Raw genomic sequence first — 9,622 nt, 5'->3', positions numbered from 1 at the left:
ATGTGTAGTTTTGTCACATAACACAATGCCACAGATGTCTCAAGTTTTGAGGGAGAGTTCAATTGGCATGCTGACTGCAGAAATGTCCATCAGAGCTGTTGTCAGAGAATTGAATGTTAATTTCTCTACCAAAGGCTGCCTCCAATGTCGTTTTAGATAATTTGGTAGTATGTCCAACTGGCCTCACTGCAGACCACGCGTAACCACGCCAGCCCAGGACCTCTAATCCTGGCTTCTTCGTCTGTGGGATTGTCTGAGGGGGACAGGGGATGCTTTGGAGTATTTCTGTTTGTAATAGAGCCCTTTTGTGGGAAAAAACACTGGCTCCCCAGTGGGTGGGCCTAGCCCTCATGGCTGCACCCCTGCTCAGTCATGTGGAATCCACAGATTAGGGCCTAATGAATTTATTTCAATTGACTGATTTCCGTATATGAACTGTAACTCAGTAAAATCTTTAAAATGGTTGCATGTTGTGTTTATATTTTTGTTTAGTATATATGCCATCCAGCAGACACTTTTTATACAACGGGATTTACAGTAAAGTGAGTGCACACATGTATAGTATGTGTATGTGATCCCTACAGGAATTGAACCCCCAACCTTGGAGTTTCTCATGCCAAGCTCTAATCAACTGAGTCAAACAACCATACATACACACAAGTCAGTACACTAACAGGGAGAATACACATAATTAGAACAAGAAAGTTGAAAGCAAAAATACTAATTACAGAAGTTTAAAAGCTATAAAATACAAGTCATCGAAGAGTTAAAATTGTACTGGATTTTATTGCAAAAAAAGAAAGTTTGCTGTGTTCACAAAAATTAACATAATTGCAACAACGCGCTCTGCTAAATAAATAACAATGCACGCTAGTTAACTTGAAACCATACAACAGTGTATTCCAGGGGGTATGTATTACTAGGCACACTTGCCTTTTTGCTCACAAATTGCCTTATTTTCCAGTAGATGCTCGGGCTTTAGTTTGGCTAAAGCCATAAGGTTCCACTGCTGCCTCAGCAACATCACTCTTCAATGGAAATGCAAATAGAAACAGATGCAAAGCAAAAGCGTTAGCTAATTATACAGCAGCACTACTTACAGTGTGTCCCTGAGCAGTGGAAAAACTGTCAAGCACAGCATGTATCCTTATAGCTTGTATTATTGCTCCTTTGCTGGGTTGCCAGATTGGATTGATATCATTAGAAAAAGCGGGTATTAATGATGTTTTCTGCAATCCAGTCATACATTAAAGACTTTCAACTCATACAAAAGCAACGTTTGGCAGCCTTTCCAGTTATCTTCAAGGAAACTCTGTAGAAAACAGAGGTGAACAGGTAGACATATTAAAGAGTACAGGATACAGTCATCTCAGAAGGGTATCCAGGTCATTTACATAGATTATGGGCTGGCACAAGGTAGTTTTCATCTGAAGAGGCAAAACTATGACRAAACAATGGGATGCCTTAAATAAAAATCAGCAGGGGAATCTACAAAAAACATTGGCAAAAAGTTCAACATTGCTATGAGCAACTTCCTAAAATCATTAGGATTAAGTGGATATCCGTATATTGTTCAACCTTCCTATGACCACATTACTGCCATCAACAAGGATCTGAAAAAATATACTTGGAGGTCTATGATTCCACCCCATCTGTACAGAAACACAACCAATAGCTCTTACAAACCTTGCTTACAAATCTTTTTAAGGCACTAAAAAATCATAGAAAGAATTTAAGCAAAAAATATATTATTTATTATCGCAGAAAAGCAACATTATTTTAAACATACATCATCCTATTTCYTATGTGGTCAACACAATACTTTGCTATGCTGTCAAAACGAGGTTCCAGTTCTCTAAAATCAGTGCAATAGAAAAGACCCTGTTGTGGTTCATCAGTRGTTTGTCTGTCTGTGTATTCAACTGAGAGCTCAAAAAGAGTTCCGTCTCTGTACATGATCTAGATCGACAACATTGCAGTCAGCAACTGCAGACTTACTGATCAACAAATCACCTTGGATCTTAAATAACTGTATTATTAACAGTAGATCAGTCAGTTTGCAGCTAGATCAGCCAGTGATCAGCTACTGAGCAAAATGTATGGTAATGCTCTCAAACACAACGACAGTCTCTGCSTCAGACTTAGTCGTCCTTCTTGTCAGAGATGCTCTCTTCCTGGTTGTCCTCAGAGGAGACGTGATTGGTGRAGGAGAGTTCTGACTCCACCCCCTGGAGGGCCTGGTACCGCTGGAGCTCCAGGTAGGTGGTGAACAGCTTGGCATACTCTGGGTGGTTCAGGGCAAACGCCTGGAACTCGGCTGGAGAGGGAAATGGAGAGACAGAGGATCAAATCAGAACTTASAGTAGTATATCTGGTATATTATCAATGCTCACAATACCTGGAATTCAGTTTCAGAGAGGATCAAATCAGAACTATATTCAAATTGTCAGTGACTAAAGAAGCAATTCTGTTACATCATAAAAATTCAAAAAAAATTCCACAAAGTTGTTGTTTAAAATAGGCTACTTTTGGTGAAAGTAATGTTAATTTCCTATGGGAATTAAAATCGAAGGATAAAAAAAACTATACAAATATTAATATCCCACTTTCAAATCCATATATTATTCTCTTTCTATATTTCTAGAATGGAGAGATCCAAGGCTCAACCCGGCCTTTTCTATGGTGTCATGGCAAGCAGTCAGCTGCCTTTAGTTCATGCTGGAGTCCTCCACTTCAGATAACCTTTGACCTTCACAAGGGTCTACTTACAGAAAGTGATGAATTCAGAGCTGTCTGTATCTATCTCCTTAAAGATTTGGAGACGTTGAGGTCACACACGCCTAGAGCAGAGCGAAGCATGGAGGAGAACTCTTCATGCGTGATTCTTTGGTCCTCGTCAGTGTCAAACAGCTGAGAGGAGGGAGACCATTAGTTAAGTAATGACAACACATAGGCTTGCTTATTGAAATCGAGACTCTGCTCTTATGACCGTGTGGCTTTCAAACCTACTTCATGTTCCCCTCACAACTACAAAACCCCCCCACACATATTTGACTTCATCATAGCCACTGAGTGCTCCTCTATTGCTTCCAACCCATGGGTAGACCTCACAGACACAGTCTGCGTCAGCTATGTTCCAACGCCCCAATGTCATGTGTTGGACAGCTAAATGTGACACGGCAACATTCGCAACAAGCAGGGTTTTTATTGGCCGAACCTGGAAAGCTGTGCGGAGGACCTCTTCGGTGTTAGCTGGCCGACATAAGATGGTTACACCGATGACATACTCTCTGAAGTCAATGGTGCCATCTATCCTAGAGAGAGACAGACACTAAGTATCAGTTAACAAAGCCAGACTACACATTGCATTCAGTGGACTACAATACTCTACAAATACACTATGTTTTTCCAAGAGAACAATGTTCTTTATTTTCAGACAGTTTGTTTACCCTCTCTATGAACAAAGCAGTGGGGACAGCATACTAAATCCTCGGTTATTAGCCCATCCAGTCACAGGTTGGAGAGAACAGACAGAATGGCTGTGGTTGATTCTCTACGCTTCGAAAGAATAGTGCAGTCGTACACTTCCCTTTGTGGATTTCAAAGGAATGTTGCAAGAAATATGGTGTAGACTTCCTCCAACCAAGCTTGCACCAATCCAACACAACCAGGAAAGCCTGGAAGAGAATTGAGCCGAACTAGATGTGACTGGCTCTCACCCTGTCAAAGAGAGCAAACAGCTCCTGCAGGGCGGGCTGATGGGCAGCTTGAGGAAGCTGGCAACTCCTGGATGGTGATGCGGCCTCCTTACAGGAGCAGGCCACGGCTGCAAAGCCCTCCAGCTCCTTCTTCACGTTGTCCCACTTCAGGCTGAGGCGGACCGGGAGGAAAGGAGGAGGGCAGGACACAAGGACTTACTCAGGGAGGAAGAGGTGGTAGGTCTGTGTGTGTGTCAACTATATACAATTGCGATGTAGCAGTGGACAAATAAAGCAGTATTGTGTAAGGCAGTGTTACTTCAGTGTGGAGTTTGCCAGTGGGTGACACAACAGTACATAACAGGACATAGTGTGTTGCCACAGTGGCAATAGCACAGTATTAGAGCGGCAGAGGAGCCAGTCTTACTCAAGTTTTTGGCTGATCTATTGAACTCCACTAGACCAGCCTCCATTGCAGGGTGAGCTCCCCAGCTGAGATCATCAGTCTACAGTCCTCATATGTGTGGTCCGTCACTGGCACACCCAGGCCCTGTACACACATAGGGATAGCATTGAAGAGATGGGTAAGAATAGACATAAGGAAGCTATTATTAAATGCTGTAATACCATCACACACACACTTACTGGGCCATAAACATTTCGTACTCTCCTGGCGAACAGCACAGGTCTTTTCTTTTCCTCCTCAGTAGGGTAACTGGAGAAGAAACTGGAGGAAGGGCAAAGGTCAAAACAGGGACTAATCAGGAAGTACAGGCTAACTGGAGGCTACCAAGATAAGGTCTTTATAAACATTCATAAGCCATACATAACACCTTTATAAACCATACATAACACATAGGTACTGCTAATGAATGTGTTATGAAGTCATTATCTCTTGGCCTTCTAAGTAAGTATTCCTGTGTAGTGTTGAATACTAACCTCTATCTCTACATTGGTGTAGAGCTGAGACAGAGTGAGAAGCAGCAGGGTTTTCCTGAAAGAACATCACCACAAATCATCATCACCTCTATTCAAAGCATAACGTAATCCCATACAACAAAATTGAAATGTAAGCCCACTAAACTGAAAAACAATTCATGCTCAACAGTTAAAATCTCTATTCCCAGAGTTTGAGGCCTAACTATGGCCCATGAGGAGAAGTTACAGGAACATAGTTGCAATGTGAGAGACTGTACAGAAAACAACAGGGGAAATGTAGCGTCGAAGCGTTGAGGCAACACTGATGATTGTAATCCACTGAGTGCACTGCAGACTTACGAGCTGAAGCCTTGCCAAGTCCAAGTCACAGTGTCCAGTCTGTTGGGATATCTCATGACCACAGGCTGCACCGGACCCCAGGGACAAGCACCTGACGGGGAGAGAGGGACAGAGTGAGACCCTACTGACCTCCAGCACCAGCAATGACTACTATTCTAACTTAATGAGCACACACACCACACGACCTATATGTGCAAACACAGGAGCACAGACAGCCTACTAATTGGACAGAGTGCAGCCGATGACAACTCATTTACCCACAGTACACGTCCAACCAATAACAAGACCAGAAGCTGGATTCATCTAACCCTGATCAATATACCAATCAGTACTGTAAGGAGCCACTAGTATTGGTCTGGGTTTGGCTATTGCACTGTAGTATAACAAATAATTCGTTAGATGCAAATGTCTATGCAAAAACTGTAACATGCCATAGAGTGTAATTGATGTCTTAACAAACTCCCTCACGACGCCAGGTCACGAGCAATCACCACCTTCCGGAGACACCTGAAACCCCACCTCTTTAAGGAATACCTAGGATAGGATAAAGTAATCCTTCTAACCCCCGCCCCTTAAAAGAGTTAGATGCACTATTGTAAAGTGGTTGTTCCACTGGATATCATAAGGTGAATGCACCAATTTGTAAGTCGCTCTGGATAAGAGCGTCTGCTAAATGACTTAAATGTAATGTAAATGTCTTGTATGCTGTTATTTGCATTGATTATTAGATGCATTCTCAGGTTTACAGCGTTAGGGTTGAACCATAGCAATTGCTACTGTACAATTCACTCAGATCCTAATAGCCTAGTTCTTGGTATTGAGTGAAGATAATCAGTCAGTCATTTCCTTCTGAAGTTCATTATCACACCGTGCAATCTATTCCATGACACTATGGCTACTGTTCTGTTTCAGGAAGTAATGGATACACTCAGGCCCCTTCACTCTGGAGAAGCCCATTGTGTGTGCATCAGGTGACTGACCACACAATGAGGCACATAGCATGTAGCATACTGGGAGTAAATGAAGAGGTGTTGTGTCAAAACAAATTGTAACAGTATTACTTCCGTCCCGCTCCTCGCCCCCAACCTGGGCTTGAACCAGGAACCCTCTGCACACATCAACAACAGTCACCCTCGAAGCATCATTACCTATCGCTCCACAAAAGCCACAGCCCTTGGAGAGCAAAGGAAACAACTACTTCAAGGTCTCAGAGCGGGTGAAGTCACTGATTGAAACTCTACTAGGGTGCACAGCTAACTAGCTAATCATTTCACACCGGTTACACAAGCACCCCAGAAGGAAGCTAAATTAACACCATTCTGCAACCGCATGATGGCCATATCTCTGCCATTTGTTTACAAGTGAATTTGCATTAAGTAAATGACACCACTAGTGTGGATGGTACTGTGTGTCTCTCCCAGCAGACTGTCTGGAAGGCTGTCTGTCTCCACTATAAACAAATGACAACCAGCCTGTTAAGTGGTAATACAACATGGACATTGTAGGGTCCCACATGATTTTCATACCCTATCAACAGTACACTGTTTGGTATAAGTTGATACCTTGGATCCACACAAAGGTGTTTCTACTCCTATTTAAAAACAAACATGGTAGTGAAGTTCAACCTACCTTGTTTGAAAGTGATGAGACATGAGCGATTTGTACAAGTCCCCTCAGGGAAGACCAGGATCTGGAACATAAATAACTAAATGTTTATTTTAGGAAAGAGATACCTAGTCAGTTGTACAACTGAAATGTGTCTTCTGCATTTAACCCAATCCCTCTGAATCAGAGAGGTGTGGGGGGCTGCCTTAATTAAATCCACATCTTTGGTGCCCAGGGAACAGTGGGTTTACTGCCTTGCTCAGTGGCAGAACGACATATTTTTACCTTGTCAGCTCGGGGATATGATCCAGCAACCTTTCGGTTACTGGCCTAATGCTCTAACCACTAGGCTACCACCACTGACAATGTRGATGGATCTAGTCCAGTGTTTCATTCTATGCTGAATGAAGCAGACTTTCTGTCACAAAGAAGAAGCAACAGAAATTGTGTTTGAAGGATATGTCACGCGAGAGGAAGTTTACAAGGCAAATTCTTGGTTTGAAAAGGCATGCTGTTTCATTCCCAAGCTCCTTGTCAGACTACAAGCTAGACAAGACATGATAAATTATGATAAAACATTTCAAATGGCTGTGTGTATGTGTGTGTGTGTATGTGTTTAACTATACTTGTGGGGAACAGAAGTCCCCACATGAATAGTAAATGAAGAAATAAAAATGGACCCCAGTTGGTTAGTCCCCACAAGATCAAATGGTATTTATGGGGGATTTAGGGTTAAGGTCAGAATTAGTGTTAGAATTAGGTTGAGGGTTAGAATTAGGTTGAGGGTTAGGAGCTAGGGTTAGAGTTAGGGGTTAGGGAAAATAGGATTTTAAATGGGACTGAATTGTGTGTCCCCACAAGGTTATTCAAGACTGTGTGTGTGTATATGCATGCGACAGACCTGTGGCCAGCGGCCTCCAGACTTGGCTCTGCTGTCTATCTCCATAATGGTGTTCTTACGAGAGTCTGGGTCCTGTCTGGAGACCAGCACCGGCTGGAGACACCGCACAAACCCTGGATGGAGAAAGGAAACACACATCAGAAACTCACACMSTAGTGCTGAGCAATTAGTGTTTTTTACTGTTTCGAKTAYGATWAWWWMWTKWAAGATTAAATGCACTATKCATTATGTGGGTTGAATGCYGTTACACAGAATAAAACAATTAATAAAAGTCCCATGATGGTAGTGACTGCACATTACTGCTTATCACTTATTAACCATCATTTATTCACATTACTTTACTTTAATAAAATATTTCACTTATTGTGTATATTACATTTGATGACTTTATTATTTTACTCCAAGTCATCATCTCATCTCTATAGAGTTGCTACCTATGCTGTCTGACAAAATCACTATTTTGTAGTTCTTCAAAGTAAATAAGGCATACTTTATGACTGCTGAATACCAACTATCAATCACTTTGATCATGTATTTTTAGTTAGAGATGTCTCACGAAGCAACATCTGCTCTCTATATCACCTCACGATCTCGCATTCTTCTGTCTTCCGTTGCAGGCGTAGAAGAAACATAGACCGGACAAGCAGATGCGCAATAGATTATGGTCATTGTAGTTAATTACCACGTTTTATGCACTAAACTATGTATAATATTGGCCTGTTGGAAACTACAACATCACACAGTTCAGGCTGGATCTGATTTATCTCTAGAGAATGTATGAGAATGTATGCAATGTACGCATTGAGCTCACAGAATAAAAAAAATAAAAAAATGGAAATTAAATAATTGAACCGCTGTTGGTCAATTAGTTGTTTAAAAATGTCAGTTAATCGCTCAGCACTAACACACACCATTACAGGCTAGAGGCACCGCACAAACCCTGGAGAAAGGAAACACACACATCAGATAAACACTAACGGATATTAAATCTGCAAACAGAATCAGCATATATCAGCACTTATCGTTGACAGACCCACACACACTTATCGTTGACTCACAAACACACACGAAAAAGAAAAAAAATCCCTCTACTAAAAAAAACCCGGACAGAAACAACACTCACTGCCGAATATAGGAGTGGCGAGGTTCTCAGTGCGGGACACAGTGGAGGGCAGGCCTGCTACGATGCACACAATGCCATCAAAGAAGGTGGAGTGTGGGGCCACAGCCAGAATGGGGGCCTCTGCACTGCTCACCTGCTGGCCCTTCACCACCACCCTGAAGCCCATGAAGAAGTAGTAGGACCTCCCCAGGAACGCCATCACACGCCGACACATGAACCTGGGGAACCAGAGAGTCAAACATCAACAGACATGTAGCATGAAACTATACAGATTAAACTAACAGTTGTATACTGTCAGGAATATTCACCTAGAGACACTGAACATGGATACATATAGCCTACATCTGAATGGACCAATATTAAAGTCAACATAGATCTGTGTGTTGTCAGGACCTCAACTTAGCCTTTTGATGGTCAGTAGTACTGTACTAAGTTGTTATGAGCTAAGTTGGTGCTCCATGTTCATCAGCTAGTTAGTGTTAACAACTATCAAATAAAACAGACCTGAACACGAGCGATAAACAACCAGCAGCTGCATGTAGCTGTGGTCACGTCATATCAACACATACAATCAAAGAGAGGGAAGTGGACTGCTTTTGAGTCACAGAAGAACACATTTGGTTTATTTATCATGTGTTGCATCAGGCCTCATGTAACATATCTCTATGACACCCTCCATTCTGAGGAAATAATGAAGAAGAGGTAGATAGTGTTTCGTTCGATACAGACAAGATCTAATGAAGACTGCTTCAGCTACACTCAAACTGGACAGTTTTATCTCTATCTCTGCATTCAAAGACTCAATCATTTACACTTACTGACACTTGTGGCTGCTTTGAGTGATGTATTGTTGTCTCCTACTTCTTGCCCTTTGTGCTGTTTTATGCACCTAATAATGTTTGTACCATGTTTGTGCTGCTACCATGTCGTGTTGCTGCCATGTTGTGTCGCTATCGTGTTGTTGTCATGTTGTGTTACTACCATGCTGCGTTGTCATGTGTTGCTGCCATGCTGTGT

The 9,622-nt window shown here is 42.1% G+C and overlaps 1 pseudogene; it reads right to left on the bottom strand.

Moving 5' to 3' along the window:
* Positions 1-766: 766 nt before the first annotated feature.
* On the bottom strand, positions 767-8,932 carry LOC112079474 (lysophosphatidylcholine acyltransferase 2-like; annotated as a pseudogene).
* Between the last annotated feature and the right edge of the window lie 690 nt (positions 8,933-9,622).

The sequence above is a fragment of the Salvelinus sp. IW2-2015 genome, unplaced genomic scaffold (assembly GCF_002910315.2).
Source record: "Salvelinus sp. IW2-2015 unplaced genomic scaffold, ASM291031v2 Un_scaffold8128, whole genome shotgun sequence".
Classification (NCBI taxonomy): Eukaryota; Metazoa; Chordata; class Actinopteri; order Salmoniformes; family Salmonidae; genus Salvelinus; species Salvelinus sp. IW2-2015.
The sequence above is the reverse complement of the archived record's forward strand: the minus strand, read 5'-3'. Positions and strand labels throughout refer to the sequence as shown.